Source organism: Gorilla gorilla, chromosome 1, assembly GCF_029281585.2.
Source record: "Gorilla gorilla gorilla isolate KB3781 chromosome 1, NHGRI_mGorGor1-v2.1_pri, whole genome shotgun sequence".
Taxonomy (NCBI): Eukaryota; Metazoa; Chordata; class Mammalia; order Primates; family Hominidae; genus Gorilla; species Gorilla gorilla.
In genome coordinates, this window is record NC_073224.2 from 17,968,256 (window position 1) to 17,985,338 (window position 17,083).

Genomic DNA, 17,083 nt, shown 5'->3' on the forward strand with positions numbered 1-17,083 from the left:
TAACACTGGCTTCACGTGAACCTCAAGACTATAATCTAACTGTACCTACCATCTTCTTTACTTTAGAAAAGTTTAGGCTGGGTGTGGTGGCTCATGCCTGTAATCCCAGTACTTTGGGAGGCCGAGGTGGGTGGCCTCGTCAAGAGATCGAGACCATCCTGGCCAACATGGTGAAACCCCGTCTCTACTAAAAACACACAAAAATTATCTGGGTGTGGTAGCGCTGCCTGTAATCCCAGCTACTCAGGAGGCTGAGGCAGGAGAATCACTTGATCCCGGGAGGCAGAGGTTGTAGTGAGCCGAGATCACACCACTGCACTCCAGCCTGGTGACAGAGCGAGACTCCGTCTAAAAAAAAAAAAAATGTTTAACGTCCATTTACCTATACCAAATCAGTAGACTGAATTTTCTCTCTTAGTACATTTTTAACCAAATTGGAGTTAAATTAATCTCATTTTAAAGTGCAAGGAAAGCTTTGCAAGACTAGTGTTTGTTCTGTGGCATAGAAAGAGGAGCATGCCTCCCCTGGCACTGACTTAAGAGGCCCCACATGAAGAACTGGCTGCAGGACAGTGATCCATTAGGTCTACCAAAAAGCGGGGGAACTCAAGGTTCAGCCTAGAAAGAGGGGTCCCTGCCAAGTCTGGCTTTTACCTGTACCCAGGTCCCAAACAGATCCTGGGTTCCCTAAGTGACAAGGCTGGAGCACAGTGCCAGTCGTCAAGAGGGCCAGAGTCATCTTAGCGAGTCAGTGAGCATCTCTTAAAGTTCTTATCTAGGGTAAATGATGAAAAACTAGGTAATGAGGTCCCCCACACATCACTGCCGAAGTGATATAGTCTAGCTTCAAAGCAGTACAAAATGGCTTCTTCCACACAACAAGGGCAAGTTTTGTACTAATGTTTCTCAAACACCAATAATGTCTCCAGCTCTGGCCTCTAATTAACAGGTTTTTAAAAATATACCTTTCTGACCAGGCATGGTGGCTCATTCCTGTAATCCCAGCACTTTCAGAGGCCAAGGAGGGCGGATCACCTGAGGTCAGGAGTTCAAGACCAGCCTGGCCAACATGGTGAAACCCTGTCTCTACTAAAAATATAAAAATTAGCCAGGCGTGGTGGTGGGCATCTGTAATCCCAGCTACTCAGGAGGCTGAGGCAGGAGAATCACTTGAATCTGCGAGGCAAAGGTTGCAGTGAGCCAAGATTGTGCCACTGCACTCCAGCCTGGGCGACGGTGCAAGACTCCGTCTCAAAACAAAACAAAACAAATATATATATAGAGAGAGAGCCAAGTTAAAAGGGGAGTGGGGCAAGAAACCCTCTTTACCAGAGGACTGGAAGAGAAAGCACTCTAGAAGCCAGTGGGTGTGAGCACATTCAAGTCACCGGGTTTGAGATGATGGGTCCATGGCAGCTGTTTATTCCCTTCCATCACTGGGATGTCCATCTTGGGCGGCTTCAAGGTTGCTGGATCTCTAGTCATGTGGTTGGCCTGGGCACGGATCAGTTCCATCGGAGAGGGCTTCTGGGCCCCTAGGTAGGCCTGGGTGGCAAAACTTCCAGAATCATCCTTCTGAAGGGATCTTGGTCCAAAGAGGCTCCACTTATCTGACAAGTTTCTGTCCTTATCTCCACTTCCAGAATCCATGGTGCTGGGATTTGGGCCAGGTAAAGCTGTGGAAGAACCAGAAGTGAACCAGCCTCTGGGTCTCTGCTCAGGGGAAGAGTGAGGAGTGCAGCTTGGGGCTGACTGGGCTGATGCAGGCTGCCTCTCTTCTCTTGTTCTCTCTCCACTCTGTAGCTTTAGTTGGTGGAGCACTTCCGCCACTCGAAGGTACTTGGTCTCCTCTGCGGTGAGGCCCTTGTGTGGTGTGTAGCCAGCACCTCTCAACCCTGCCTGTTGCCCAAAATGCTGAGTACTTTCCTGGGTCTGTTTTGTGAACAGAGAATTCATGATGATATGGGTAGCTTTAGACTTCACCACTGGGACCGTGTCACACTGTCAATGACAGGGTCATGGCAGGGGCGGGTAGGCTGGCCTCTCCTTCCTCCTCCTTGGCGAGGCACTGATACTTGCACTCTGGAATCACTGGCTTCCAGCGGACACTGCCCGTGTCCGATGGAGGAGTCACGGGCACAGGGTCCTCGAGGGCATCATCATAGCTGGATGCCCAGCAGTTTATCCCGATGGGCAGGGACATCTTGCCTAGAAGCCCACCCAGCCTCAAGAGCAGGCACTTCTGGTTGTGTTGAAGCCAGTGAAAGACTGGGACCCAGGTGCTTTTTCCATATATATAGAATTCTGAGCTGAGTCCCTGCCACCACAGTGAAATGATGTAATGACTAAGCTGACAGATGTTAATGAGGAACACAGTGCAGCAGCTGCAAATTAGCAAAGCTTCCCAGGAAGAGTGCATCCAGAGGTCCTGTTATCCTGCTGCTGCTGCTGGGCTGCCTGCAGCCTGGAGTCCAGCGCTGAAGAGGTTCTGAGGGTCCACGTCTCCCAAGAGGCTGTGACGCAGCCTGGACTGAAGGCATGGTGAGAGCAGTGGCAACACCGAAGGTCTCCAGGACCCAGCAGACAACACTGCCCCCCTGCTATGGTTTTGAAGTGTCTTTTTCTGTACTCAGCCCTTACGTGGTTGCTATAAACATTAGACTATTTTTTAAAGTAGTTACAAATGGTTTTTTTTTTTTTTTTTTTTTTTTTTTTTTTTTTTTTTTTTTTTTGAGACGGAGTCTCGCTCTGTCGCCCAGGCTGGAGTGCAATGGTACGATCTCGGCTCACTGTAACCTCTGCCTCCCGGGTTCAAGCGGTTTTCCTGCCTCAGCCTCCCAAGTAGCTGGGATTACAAGCACCCCCACCACCGACTGCACCCAGCTAATTTTTATATTTTTAGTAGAGACAGGGTTTCATCACGTTGGCCAGGCTGGTCTCAAACTCCTGGCCTCAAGTGATCCACCCACCTTGGCCTCCCAAAGGGATTACAGGCGTGAGCCACTGCAACCTCCACCTCCTGGGCTCAATAGAAACATTTTTTTTTTAAGTTTCTGCTGTAAAAAAATATATTTCTGTTGAGCCTAGGAGGTGGAGGTTGCAGTGAACCAAGATTACACCACTGCTCTCCAGCCTGGGTGACAGAGTGAGACCCTGTCTCCAAAAAAAGAAAGTTTCTGTTGGGGGAGAAGAGCTTGGAGCGTCATACTCTGCCATTGTGCTGACGTTGCTGTATTTGTTTTTACATTCAAACTTTCTTCTGTAATAAAATATATCTTGAAAAGCATCAGTGGTGGTGTGGCTTTATTCATTTTTAGTTTGAGAATATGCACATTTTCTTCCTAATATTTGGCAATTTGAAATAATCAAAAGGCTCAGGACCCAGTTAAGAGAGTTTATTCAAGTGCACTGTCAGGGTGGCCATCTCAGGACACGTGGACACCAAAGAATGGTGATTGGTGCTCCTGGTGTCCTGGTGTGGGGAAAAGTGAGGGTTGCTTATGAGGTCAAAAATGGAGGTGTTGAACAGAATCACAGCATTTTCCATACAGAGGCTAACATGCAGATATAAGATTTGATTGGCTACTATTGATTCCACGCCAAGGGGGTGGCTTAACATCCTATTGTAAGGAGATAACAACCACAAGGTCTCCAGCATCATTTTCTGTAGGTTTGAATGAAGAATGGGAAGTCTGGTTGACATGTAACATCTCAACACAAAAGTCAGGAAGCAATGGTCATGCACCAGAGGAAAAGAACGGTCATGTTATATGACTCAGTTTGCAGGGCTTAACTTTTATTCTTAGCACAGTACATTTGGAAGGTGCTAAAATTTTATCTCTTTTCACATACAGCAGGCAGATACATCAGTGTCCCAGGCGGGGCTGGCTATGCTTTAGAGTACTGGCTGTCCCTGTGGTCTCTACTGTCTATCAAGTGGTACCCAATCTCCTACCACAAAGGGCTCGATGTTTTCAGCCAGACAACAGTGTGTGTGCCTTTATTTGCAGCTCAGATAAATATCTTCTCATAGTCAGTTCAGCTGAAAAACATTTATTGAGTACTATATGTCAAGTACGGCAGAACACATGGGGGTATAACTCAGGACATAGAGGCTCCATGCTAGAGGAATGTACTTCCAGTGAGAGAACAGACGGTAGGCAAACAATTTTAGGACAATGGGGAGCTGCCATGATGGAGGCATGTAGATGGTCCTGTGGGAGCACAGAGCAGGAACTTCCTGGAACTGAGCATTTTTGTTTGTTTGTCTGAGACAAGGTCTTACTCTGTTGCCCAGGCTAGATGCAGTGGTGCCGTCACAGCTCACTGTAACCTCCAACTCCTGGGCTCAAGCGATCCTTCCGCCTTAGTGTCCTGAGTAGCTAGGAATACAGGCATGCACCACCACACCTGGATAATTTTTAAAATTTTCTTCAGACAGAGGGTCTCACTATATTGCCCAGGCTGGTCTCAAACTCCTGGCCTCAAGAAATCCTTTTATCTCGACCTCCCAAAGTGCCGGAATGACAGGAGTAAGTCACTGGCCTCAGCCCTGGGAGCTGAGTCTTGATGAGAAGTTAGCTAAATGAAGAAGGAAGGGCCACCAGATGAAAAATTCATAGCAAAGCCTGAATGAAAACTCGGGATTTCGGAGTCCTGGTCCAGTGTTTTTCTTACTTATCCGGGTTTTCAGAATCTCATCTAGAAGAGACTCATATTCTTGTTTAATCTGGCAGGGCTTTTTTTCTTGTAAGGTTTGTTGGGAAATGAGGTATTTTGACCTGCTTGACTGATTCACCTACTAAAAGGATTATATAGTCACTGCTCTAGAAAACCACTTCCTTAGTGAGAATGTGGTCCAGGAGATTGTGCGTCCTGGTTTTTCACACATTATTATTTGTCATTCTTTTTTTTTTTTTTTCTCAGACGGAGTCTCGCTCTGTCACCCAGGCTGGAGTGCAGTGGTGCGATCTCGGCTCACTGCAACCTCTGCCTCCCAGGTTCAAGCAATTCTCATGTCTCAGCCTCCCAAGTAGCTGGGACTACAGGCATGCACCACCATGCCCAGCTAATTTTTAAATTTTTAGTAGAGACAGGGTTTCGCCATGTTGGCCAGGCTGGTCTTGAACTCCTGACCTCAGGTGATCCACCCACCTTGGCCTCCCAAAGTGCTGGGATTACAGGTGTGAGCCACCACACCCGGCCTATTATTTATTATTCTAACCTGTGTTCCAACACACTTCGATGACCTGCTTGTTGAATGGCTTTCAGAAGGGAGGCTTTGCCTTTCTTCCTGGGATAGAGTCATCTGAGTGCTTGTCTTGGCTCAGTTCTAAGTGGCTGGTCTCTTTACCTGTCATCCCCATTGCCAGGTTAGATCTAGGCAGCATCCCATGAGACTCAATCCTTCCTGGAATCAGATGAGTGGACAGTGGGGTGGGCCCTGCCAGCCCAGCCAAACAGTCAGATCCTCTCCCTGAGAATCTGGAATAGGAATGCTTCCAATTCCGGGGACTGACTTCGTTAGCTATAGGTTCCAAGTACAGTTATGTAGAGTCAAGTTTCATGGTGAGGCTTACTTAGACAAAGCAATAAGCAAACTGAAGTTGTGAAGGAGCAGAAACCCTGAACAGCAAGGGGAAGCCAGCCCATAGGGAGGATATGGGAGCAGGTGTACAGAGAGAAGCCAAGATGAGAGATGATGTGGCTTGAGAAACGGTTGCCATTCATTCTCTGGTTCCCTGGAGACCCAGCTGCACTTCCTACAGCTGGGTTCTGTTACATCGCTCTGTGTCTTGTACAATAAACCTTTTGCTTGAGCTGGCTTGCGTGGGTTTCTGATCCTTCAACAAAAACTTCCTGTGATTCTAGCAGTCCCAAATTGATTTCTCCCCAGATCTTTCAGCTGACATGATTTCTTCCCCTTTTGTTACCTAGTCTATGAGAATGAAGGAGATTCTGTCAGCATCAGTGATTTTCTTTTTCCAGCTATTGCAAAGGTATTTTACATTTGCTAGGGGTTAGAGGCAATGACTTGGTGCTTTCTCCAACAGAGGGGGAGCAGATTCATTGGTGAAGTCAATGATGGCACTTACGAGCAGTTCCACATAAGCAGTGTATTGCAATACAGAAGTATTGAATAATTGAACGCATAACCATACTAATAGGATCTTTGCCTGGCTACATGATAGCCATGAGAAATATCAGACCACGAGCCAGGGAGACAAGGTGCATAGTTCCAACCTTGCCTCTAATTGGCTGCGTGATTAAAGGCATCAGGGGCGTTCAGTGCACCTTGGGGTTTCAGCGGCCTCCTCCCCTTGCTCACAGGCTCAAATGAGACAAGGTATATGAAAGCACTTTGAAAAAGTACAGAGTGCCTTACCCTGAGATATGTGAAGGACTATATTTAGATACTGGGAGCTGGAAGGGCCTAATGTCTTTCCCACATGTCCTATCAAAGACACATGTGCAGGACAGCTGGTGAATACAGATCGGTGAAGCGCTGACCCTGGCTGTGCTTTGGAATCACAGTGGTGCTTTACAGACCCAGAGGGGCCGCCTTTCCCAGTCTCTCTGAATCTGAAGCTTCTTGAGCAATGCTTGGCAGCCAGGGCTGAGAATCTCTTCTGCTGCCCTGTCTCCAAGTTAGGCGCAGAACTCTGGGAGTCAGCAGGCCTATGTTGGCTTCTGGCGCTTGGATGTCCCGCCCAGCCCCGGAGGTCAGAGCCCACTGAAGAGACAGCAGTCCCGCCCAGCCCCTGGAGGTCAGAGCCCAATGAAGAGACAGCAGGAGCCAGAGCCCCCAGCTGAGCACAGACACTTACTCATCCTCCCCCTCGCTGGCCACACTAATGGGAATAGTTAGGAGACAAACTCTTCAGTGCTAACAGGCTGCAGCTGCTGTTGTGGCAGCAGCCAGGTGGTGAGTCGGCACAGTCGATGCCTGGCTTAATTTGCAGCAGGAAGCGGGGCTGGGGACGGTCTGCTTCCTCTGCCTCTCTTTGTCCCCAGCAGAGCCCTGCCTCCTGGTGAGCGGTGCAGCTGGGAGAGGTAATTGGATTTGATGAACATCTAGTTCTATGGAGACAGAACACTTTAGGTTTTCCCATGAAGGTCAAAGGCAGGCCAGATAGTTTTAAGATTTGACCTCTAGCATCTGAAAAGACAAATAATGGAATTTTTTTTTTTTTTTTAGTGAGTTTGTGGTTGAAATTTTGGCTATTTCAAATGGGTAGGAGGGTACACAAAATGACTGAATTTAACCCCTGAGAATAAATTCTGGACTGCTGTAGAATCTTCTGGAGAATGGCCTGGCCCTTCCCACCTCTCTAGCCTCATGTCTTACACCTCACGGATACACTGGCATCGTCCAGGCACGGGCCCACCCCACACTTCCACTTCTGGAAATGTGTTTTTTTCTCTGCATAGGTTGACTTTATCCTAACTACCCATTTTGCTGGGCCAACCCCTGTATATCCTTCCAAACTCAGTTTGACACACTTTTCCAGGCAGGTGCTCTGCCTCCTCCTTGTGTGAATTTGCATCGTAGAAGATCCTGTGTGCAGCTTGCTTGGATCCCTTCTGCCATGCACTGCTGCAGAGGGGGCAAATACTGAGCCTCTCCAAGCCACATTCTCTTTGCATGTAAGATGGGACTAGTAATACCCATCCCTTAATGATGTGGCAAGGATGAAGTTGACTCATTTGTACCAAGTGTTTAAAATGCCATCTGATAGTTAGTAAATGTTCAACAAATGATTGCTACTGTTCCTTTTCTGGGATGACAGGTTTCCACATCTGCCTCCGGGGACTAGCTCAGGCCCTGCACTTAGTGTGGGTCCAGTAAGGGTCTGACAAGGACTACTTGAGGGAGAAAGAGGAATAACTAAGAACCTGATAAGCTTCTTAAAATCATCAGTAATTATAATCAGTTTTTTTGAGCTGATTGTCATTTCTGCCCAATTATTAGGCAGTGCTATAATGTATGCAAACATAACATTTACATAATACTTTCTGTGTAAGTGGCATGTTCTAAGTAGAGTAACTTAATATAGTAACCCTATGAGCAAGTCTTATTAACTTTAATTTCATCATTTGCAGTTTGCAAATGAGGAGCAGCCTGGTTCCGGAACTGGTGGCTCTAATCGCTACACCACAGTGTAGTTGCTAGAAACACAATGAAAGCTCATCCGAGTGAAAAAGGCCCAGCCAAGCTCAGGCCCCTGGAGGCCAGAATGGAGTGGGCTTTGGTCTTGGATGGGAAGCACGTCTGTCAGAGAAGGCCGCACAGTTCAGGAAAATACCCCTGGCCAACATTCTCAGATGAAGCCCCTCAAAACAAGCAGCTTAGGAAGCTCACAGGGCAGAGGAACAAGTGTGCGGGTGGACAGGGCTGGGCAGAGAGAACAGAGCCTTAGTGCCCTCCCCTGGAGGAGGCACAGACCCTCCCCAACATGGTCCTCCCTTAGCCTCAGTCACCAGCTGAGAGAACAGCCTCTTAAAATTGCACCCTCTGCCTGCCTTTGTCTCCCATTTTGTGACCCTGAGAAGTCAGGCATCTCTCTCACAATGTCAGTGTGGCTTTAGAAATGCTGTTTTGTGTCCTTGTTGTTGTGTGCACTTTTTGTGGACACATATGCCCTGGAAGGTGCCCCAGTCGCATGTTGTATTAACTGCATCTTTTTATTTTCTGTATTCTGATGCTTTGCTGTTTTAGGGCCTTGCTGTCTTGGCGGGAGTCCCCCTCCCAGGGCTAATTACTAGAGAAAGTCAAGGGCTGGCCTGAGAGTGCACCTTTCATATGCAAACCAACCAATCTAGAATGCCTACCAGCGACACTTCCTCTATTGCACTTACACTCCCGACCAGGCCATGATTCCCTGCCCTCATCACCCCAGGGCCAGGTAGCAAACAACTAGACACAGTCCCTATACCCCAGAGCTTGCTGAAATTACTCAGACAAGCCAATCCTCAACCCGCTTGCCCTGTTTTGCATGCTCTTTCCCTTGGAAACCACAATAGAGAGCCTTGCCCACGGTTTTCCCCTCTCCCTCTGTCTTCAACCAACTCTACTGCTTGCCTGTGTGCCCCGTGTGGAGGAGTGAGTGCCTCCTCCTCTTGGTAATTGCAACAAGCTACCTTATCAATGGCAGTCTTCTGATCTGTTGGCATCATCAGACCTGAATAATGATAAAATCTACATTTCAAAACATATATGTATTGCCTTAGAAATGCGTTTGGGAAAAACTCAAACTGTTTCTGTTAGGCCTCTGAGCCCAAGCCAAGCCATCGCATCCCCTGTGACTTGCACGTATATATATGCCCAGATGGCCTGAAGTAACTGAAGAATCACAAAAGAAGTGAAAATGCCCTGCCCCGCCTTAACTGATGACATTCCACCACAAAAGAAGTGAAAATGGCAGGTCCTTGCCTTAAGTGATGACATTACCTTGTGAAAGTCCTTTTCCTGGCTCATCCCGGCTCAAAAAGCTCCCGCACTGAGCACCTTGCGACCCCCACTCCTGCCCGCCAGAGAACAAACCCCCTTTGACTGTAATTTTCCTTTACCTGCCCAAATCTTATAAAACGGCCCCACCCCTATCTCCCTTCGCTGACTCTCTTTTCGGCCTCAGCCCGCCTGCACCCAGGTGAAATAAACAGCCATGTTGCTCACACAAAGCCTGTTTGGTGGTCTCTTCACACGGACGCGAGTGAAAGTTTCTTCTCTCTTACATCACAACGATTTAATGCAACCCAATGTGGAGGGGATTTCTTCCTACCACCAAACAAGCCATCGGTTCTGTAGTGGACACCAACTGGGTGTCCTCCAATTCAATTCCCATACTGTCTACCTGGAGAGAGCATCAGACCCCACAGGTTGAGGGCTCAGTCCCCAAGACTGCCCCCCACCCCAGACACCAGTCTCAAGTCTGGGCTTCTGGAACTCTGACCCACCAGCTTCAAGTTAGGGTTCCCATGACACCTCTTTGTGTTCAGCTAATTTGCTGGAGCGGCTCATAGAATTCAGGGAAACACTAACTTATGTTTAGCAGTTTATTATAAAGGATATTACAAAGGATACTGACAGAGAGATGCGTAGGGTGAGGTATGGGGGAAGGGGCACAGAGCTTCCATGCCCTCTCTGGGCATGCAACCCTCCAGGAACCTTCATGTGTTCAGCTATCTGGAAGCTCCTAGAACCCTGCCCTTTTTGGGTTTATGAAAACTTCATCAGGTAGGCATGATTGATTAAGTCATTGGTCATTGGCCATCAGCTTGACCTTCAGCCCCTCTCCCCTCTCCAGGGGTTAGGGGGTGGGGCTGAAAGTCCCAGCCCTCTAGTTATACCTTGTTCTTTCTGATGACCTGACTGGGCCCCATCCTAAAGCTATCAGTCAACATAAGCATACAAAAATGCATCACTTTGGAGATTCCAAGGATTTTAAGAGTTAAATGCCAGGAAACGGGATAAACACCAAATATATATTTTACAATGTCACAAGTTGTAACCAGCACCAAGGTCAAAAAACATTACCAGCCATTTCTAGAGCATTTTGTTCTTTTACAATCCAACAAACATGTATTAAGTGCCTTCTATTCCTCATGCCTTTACCGATTCACTACACATTTGACAATCATGTACTGGGTGTCAGACTCTGCTTGGGCGTCACTGAAGATACACCGGTGAGCAAAACAGACACAGTCCCTGGCTTCACCAGGCATGTCTTTTAGTGAAAAAGACAGTTACTAGTCAAATAATCACACAAATGAATTTGCAATTGCAAATGATGGTAAATGCAAGGAAGAAAAATCACGATAGCTAACATTTATCATGCATTGCTCTGCACAGGCGGCTCTGTGGATTATCTCCTTTAGCCCACTCACTCCCTTAGGCCTGTTAGGTGAATCTTGTTAATATTTACAGTCTACGCTGGAGGAAACTCAAGTGAGGCCTTGCCCAAAGGCCCCCAGCTGGAGAGGTAGAGCTGGAATTGAACTTGACTGGCTGATGTATGTCTCTGCATATATTCACCACGCTGCAAAACTGCCAAGCCCTACTGAGCCACCAGCTCTGAGGGTATAACACACACCAGGGCTAGGCACGGTGGCCTGTGCCTGTAGTCTCAGCTACTTGGGAGGCTGAAGCAGGAGGTTCACTTGAGCCTGGGAAGTTGAGGCTACAGTGAGCTATGATCACATCACTGCATTCCTGCCTGGGTGACAGAGTGACACCCGGTCTCAAAAAAACCAAAAAACAGGCCAGGCGTGGTGGCTCACGCCTATAATCCCAGTACTTTGGGAGGCCGAGGCGGGTGGATCAGGAGTTCAAGACCAGCCTGGCCAACATGGTGAAACCCTGTCTCTACTAACAATACAAAAATTAGCCAGGCATGGTGGCAGGTGCCTGTAATCCCAGCTACCCAGGAGGCTGAGGCACGAGAATCGCTTGAACCCAGGAGGCAGAGGTTATAGTGAGCCGAGATTGAGCCACTGCACTTCAGCCTGGGCACCAAAGCAAGACTCCATCTCAGAAAAAAAGAAAAGAAAATCATAAGGAAGATAAAATATATTTACTATTCACTAAGTGGAAGTGGATCATCATCATCAAGGCCTTCATCCTCATGTTGCGTAGGCTGAGCAGGAGGAGGAAAAGGAGGGGTTGGTCTTGCTGTCTCAGGGGTATTGGGGGGGAAGAGGTGAGGTGGAAAGGGAGGCAGGAGAGGCAGGTGAACTTGGTATAAATTTTATTGAAAAAAAATTCACATGTAAGTGGACTTGCACAGTTTAAACCCCTGTTGCTCAAGAGTCAATTGTATTCCACTTTTCTATCTATCAGGTAGAGCTGCTTCCCAGGGTGAGGGTGGACACAACCTAATTCAGGATGTGTCTCTCTGAGGGCAGTGTGCCCTCAAAGGAGGGAAGGCTTTAATGGGGTCGAATCCTTGCTTTGCTACTTACTGGCTGTGTGACCTTAAACAAGTTACTTAACCTTTATGAGCTGGTTTTGGTGTTTGCCCAGTGAGATACAATATTAATCTTGCTGGGTTGTGTTAGGATTCAGGTTCATGTGCAGCTAGACCTTGGCAGACAATAGGCCCTCTCTTCCTCATTTACAGGGCATGTGTTCTTCCTACAGGCACTGGACCAGAACTTGAACAGTGAAGCCAACTTACTCTGGGCAGCAGCAAACAGACCCTTCATGATGTCACAGGGATGCCAGAGTCTTTTCTGTATCTTCTTTGTCCTGCTTTTCTTGCTCCTCTGGGACTCCCATGCAAGGCCAGAGTTAAACAGGCACCAAAGACACAGCCTCCAAATGATTGCTGTGCACAGAACCAAGTGACCTCGAATACCCTCGTACTTTGTTGGCCTCAATTTTGTAAACATATGTACAGGATCGCGTATCCCTCAGGACTTCTGTGAGAAAACAGTCTTCCTAGCGCGAGGTATTTTCAGCAGATGTGTTAATGCTAAGAAAACAAAAAAATTTCCACACCGATGGGAGAGAAGTACGTATTGGTTTTATGCCAGCTCCCCACCCTCCAACTTGTAGGAGAGGAGTGAGCTTGGCAGAGACTAAACTTGCTCTTTCATTTTTGATGCTGTTTCTTTGATTTTTTGGCTTGACCCAACAGCATCTCAGGAGTTCTAACAAAATAAACAAAAAACCCCACCATGTAGAAATTACTTGAGATCATGTAATAACTAAAATCTTTTATATAAGTTTTAGTTCGTTTTATTAACTATGTCAAAAAAATAACAGGAACAGATACCATATAAATGAATAAATAGTTCTTATACATAGGGTCAGCCCAGACTCAAGGGACAAACACATCTTCTCCATATATATGTAGGGCACAGTTCCTGGTCTTGACAGATGCTCCACAAACCACTTTATGCTGGTTTTGCCCAGGGTGAGGAGTTACATTTGGAGTTTCTTCCAAGTCTCCAGTTCTGTAACAGAGACAAATCCCTGCCCTTTCAAGTATTGAACTAGAAACATGTGTTATCTCCGTTTAGGGCAAGAGACAGGACCCAAGGAAGATACCTTCTTTTTCCCCCTAGACCTTTGGATTGATTTTGCTGGCTCCCAATACATATTGCCCTTTATTGTAAATGCTGGAATTGCCCTGGCCTCGGCCTTCGGATGGTGGTGGTGTCCATGGTGGTGGGAAGGAGAAAAATGTGCTGAGTAAATCTCTGACCACATTGTGCTAATGACTGGTAATGGAGGTCAGCTGAGCTGAGGGTACCCCAGAGACCATTTATCTTGCTTATCAGAGGGTATCAAATATCCCAATTTTTTGTGAGGGCCTGGGGATGCTTTAACCAGGAATCATATCTTTGGACATTGGCTTTTTCTGTTTTTAATCGAAAAGTAAAAAAACGAAGTCCATCACAGGTCTTATCTTTCCCTCTATGTATTTGGATGTCTTGAACCAACTTCTCAGTTATATGACTAGCAATTACCCTCACTCACCTCACAATCAATAACGTTCTCTCCTTTTTTTTCTTGTTTCTTAAAAAATGCTTTTATGAAACAGTAAGTAGAGTTTCCACAGTTGCTTAGGATACTGCAAGAACATGTCACTCCTACCTGACAAGAAAAATCCAGGTAATCTACAAAATAATAGCTTTTTCAAGGTTATAAGTTATAAAGCAACCAGGGGACTGAATTTCAAATGTGCTAAATCAAAGGTGTGGCTTCACAGTCTTGTGCTAAGACCTCAGAAAGAGAGAAAGGTTAGACTACTCAGTCATGCATAAAGCTCTTTGAAGAGGTTGAGGTCCTCCAGGTTAAGGGTCTTGTGCTGGGGAGAGTAGCCTGGATTATCCAGGTGGACACAATCTAATCACATGAGTGCTTAAGAGTGGAGAACATTTCCTGGCTGCTGAGAACCAGAGAAATGGCTCCATAAAAAGGACTCTGCCCACTGTTGCCGGCTTTGAAAATGGTGGAAGGGAGTCACAAGCCAAGGAATGTGGATGATCCCACTTTAAATGTAAAGACATATAGAGGATAAAAGTAAATGGATGAGAACAGTAAACAAAGCAGGAGTGCTTATATTAACATCAAAGTCAAATCCCAAACTAGGAATTTTACCAGGGATAAGAAGAGCCTTTCTATAATGATGGAGGGGCCAATTCCTTAAGGAGCTATAACAACCCCAAGTGTGTAGATATGGAAAAATACAGCTCCAAAATACATAAAGCAAAACATGATGGAACTAAAGAAGAAATAGATATATTCACAACCACAGCTGCAAATGTCAACATTCCATTCTAAATGACTGATAGAACAAATACGTAAAAAGAATCAATAAGAATATAGAAGACTTGAACGACACAGTTGTGGGAGCTGGCCTCCAAGATGGCCTTCAGTGGTATTCATACGTATGTGTAATACCCTTCACATCATATTTGAAATTCCTGCAAAATTTCTTTTATTTTTTAAATTAAAACAGTTATTCTATTTTTTAACATTTATTTATTTGTGTTTATTAATTGTTTTAGAGACAGGATCTCACGATGTTGCCCAGGTTGGTCTGGAACTCTTGAGCTCAAGAGATCCTCCCATCTCAGCCTCCTGAGTAGCTGGGACTATAGGTATGCACCACCATGCCTGATTCAAAATTTTGTCTCTTGTTCTTTACACCTCATTCTATGTAATTTCTTCATATTTATTCTTCATTCCATGAATTCCCTCTTCATCTGTGTCTCATCTGCTGTTAAACCAACATTGAGTTTTTAACTTCGACTATCATGTTTTGGCTGGGTGTGGTGGCTCACGCCTATAATCCCAGCACCTTGGGAGGCTGAGGCAGACAGATCACTTGAGGCTAGGAGTTTGAAACCAGCTTAACCAATATGGCAAAGCCCCTCTCTACTAAAAATACAAAAATTAGCTGGGCATGGTGGCACATGCCTGTAGTCTCAGCTACTCGAGAGGCTGAGGCATGAGAATCGCTTGTACCAGAAGTTGCAGTGAGTTGAGATCGTACCACTGCACTCCAGCTTGGGCTCCAGCCTGGGCGACAGAGACAGACAGACTCCGTCTCAAAAAACAACAATAAAAAATTATTATGTTTTTCATTTTCCAAATCTTGGCCATATAACATTTTTATTCTTTAAAAATATTGCATATATTCTTTTATGTTCTATGTCTAATTTAAATTTCAGAAGTCCTTGTGGATTTGATTTTGTTGTTTTTCCTGGGTCCATCTCATGGAGATTTGTTTTCTTGGTATTAAGTGATATTTTTTGTGACTTCATATTTGTTGGAATTTTATTTGTGGGAATTCTATTTGTGGGAATTCTTTGTGTCCCCTGCTGAAAGTAGTTTTCTTCAGGAAGGATTTGTATCTGCTAGATGGTCACTATTTTTTTTTTTTTTTTTTTAAGATAGAGTCTTGTTCTTGTTGCCCAGGCTGGAGTGCAATGGCGTGATCTTGGCTCACTGCAAACTCCGCCTCCCAGGTTCAAGCGATTCTCCTGTCTCAGCCTCCCAAGTAGCTAGGATTTCAGGCGCCAGCTACCACGCCCGGCTAATTTTTGTATTTTTAATAGAGATGGGGTTTCACCATGTTGGCCAGGCTGGTCTTGAACTCCTGACCTCAGGCAATCCACCTGCCTTGGCCCACCAAAGTGCTGGGATGACAGGCGTGAGCCTCTGTGCCTGGCCAAGATGGGCACTATTAACTCAGAACCTGGTTTTTAAAAAGACTCAGTTTGAAGTTTTTCTAGCCATAAAAATAGTATGGATTTGGGCTACAAAACTATCTGAGAACTACCATGAGGTTATGAATCCCTGAGTTTTTTTCTCCCATCCATATAATGCCAATTTATGAGACAGCAATTTTCTTCATAGTCTACTCTGGGTGAGGACAGGCTTACTTCTGATTTGCTCTTGCACTGAGAGTATACCCCTTTGGGATCCTAGCATTATGATGGTATCTCTCTCTCTCTCTCTCTCTTTCTTTTTTTTTTTTTTTTTTGCTGTTTAATAACAATAATAATAATAGTCATTTGAGAGTAGTTTGAGGTTTACAGAAAAGTTGCAAAGAGTACAGAGAGTTCCTGCATACTCAGTTTCCCCATTAAGATCCTTCCATTACCTTGCACAAGTGCTTTTAAGCCATCTCTCTCTCATTTCTTTCTTTCTTTTTTTTTTTTTTTGAGACGGAGTTTCGCTCTTGTTGCCCAGGCTGAAGTGCAATCCCAAGTAGATGGGATTACCGGCACATGCCACCACACCCAGCTAATTTTTGTATTTTTAGTAGAGACGGGGTTTCACCATGTTGGTCAGGCTGGTCTCAAACTCCTGACCTCAGGTGATCCACCCGCCTTGGCCTCCCAAAGTGCTGGGATTACAGGCGTGAGCCACCGCGCCCAGCCATAGCCTTCCCTTCCCTTCCCTTCCCTTCCCTTCCCTTCCCTTCCCTTCCCTTCCCTTCCCTTCCCTTCCCTTCCCTTCCTTCCTTTCTTTCTTTCTTTCTTTCTTTCCGAACAGTAAGTCTTTTATTTATTTATTTAAGTAACATGAATAAGTTCTTTAATGGCAGTTTCTAAGATTTTGGTGCACCCATCACCTGAGCAGTGTAAACTGTACCCAACGTGCAGTTCCCTATCCCTTACTCCCTCCCACCCTTCCCTGAGGCTCCATGGTCCATTGCATCATTCTTAGGCCTTTGCATCCTCGTAGCTTAGCTCCCGAAGGTATCTCTTAGTACATTTCCCACCCTAGGCAGCCCCTGGTCTTTGTCTCCTGTGTCTTATGTCCCTTGGGGTGTAAAAACAGGAACTTTGGTAAGTTTCTATCTTATTATGATGGTTTCTTATTTTTTCTGTATTTTAAAACTTTTCATTTAAGCTAATTTCTCACTTACAAAAAAATTAGAGAAAATTACCATATACCTTTTCCCAAATTCCATAAACATTAATATCTTACATAATTACATTATGATGATCAAAATCAAGGCATTGATTTTGATAATATGATTTTCTGATTTATGACTGATTAGTATTTTATTATTAGAAGTTTACTTATAATAATTATAAGTAAGTGGTTCTGTATGTATGG

General features: G+C 45.6%; 1 pseudogene; it reads right to left on the bottom strand.

The window, feature by feature from the left end:
• Window positions 1-1,353: 1,353 nt before the first annotated feature.
• LOC101124658 (putative monooxygenase p33MONOX) lies at window positions 1,354-2,218 on the bottom strand (annotated as a pseudogene).
• Between the last annotated feature and the right edge of the window lie 14,865 nt (window positions 2,219-17,083).